The following is a 1,078-nucleotide window of genomic DNA, read 5'->3' on the forward strand; positions in this document are numbered from 1 at the left end:
GGTCTTTTATCCATTTGCTCCTAGATGTAATTCTGACTCCCGTGCTGCGGTGGCGCTAAACCTATTTTGCCCTCCTACCTCGCTTCCTTTAGCCACACCCTCTTTCTGCTTGCAGTATTTTTTGATACAAGGCCTTTCAGAATCTATAACACAGAGGCATTATTATTTTTCAGTGAATGAGGTTTTTATAGGCCTAGCTGGAGTATAACTTTGCTACTTCTTCTATTTGCTGTTGTTTCTATATTAAAAAAAATGCATAACGATATTACAGCTTTGATTTATTTCAAATTTGAAACATTCTAGTCTGTAAAGTAAAAAAAAAGAATTAACCAATTAATAAAATCAAATCATGGTGTACTCTTGAGCATAAAAAAAATGAAATCATTGGGTCAGGAAATTAATACTGAATAGAATCGCCATGATGGTGTGATTTACACCCCTAGAACCAGACCCTGAACATCTTTTTGTTCGGTACGGGTGCTCCTTTCTACTGATGCACCAGTGTTTTACCAACCCTAGTCCTCGAGGCTCATGTTCCTGCATGTTTTAGACGTTTCTCTGCTTCATCCCACTTGACCCTTATGATTGGTTCATTTGCTGTAAATTGATATCAGGTGAAAGCTTGGAAACATTTAAAACATGCAGGGCAGTGATCCTCAAGGACCACTGTTGGCCAAACACATAGAGTACTGTAATGGTGGTTTGCTCAGATCTGCATGCAGTGGGGGAAAATGGAACTACTGAGAAACACAGAATATGGACCCAATTAAAATCGAAATGCTGACAAGACATTTTTTAATTGAATAAAATAAAAATTGCACAGCATCATAAGGTTCCAAATGGGCCTCTTTAGGTTTTTATTGAATGCAAAATAGAAGTGAGGACAAACATTTTTATTTTCACAATTTAATCAGAAAAACACAACAGTAGCAGCAATACCCCATGCATAAGTTCGAAGAACAATACAGAAAAACACTTAAAGGAGAAGTCATAAAATTGTTACATACTGTTCAATAAATAAGTGTTTTTAATTAATTCATTTTTATTTGAATGTGCTTTACTGGAGGCATCCATGTTT

Source organism: Cyprinodon variegatus, unplaced genomic scaffold (assembly GCF_000732505.1).
Source record: "Cyprinodon variegatus isolate N-32 unplaced genomic scaffold, C_variegatus-1.0 Scaffold1017, whole genome shotgun sequence".
In the NCBI taxonomy this organism is placed as follows: Eukaryota; Metazoa; Chordata; class Actinopteri; order Cyprinodontiformes; family Cyprinodontidae; genus Cyprinodon; species Cyprinodon variegatus.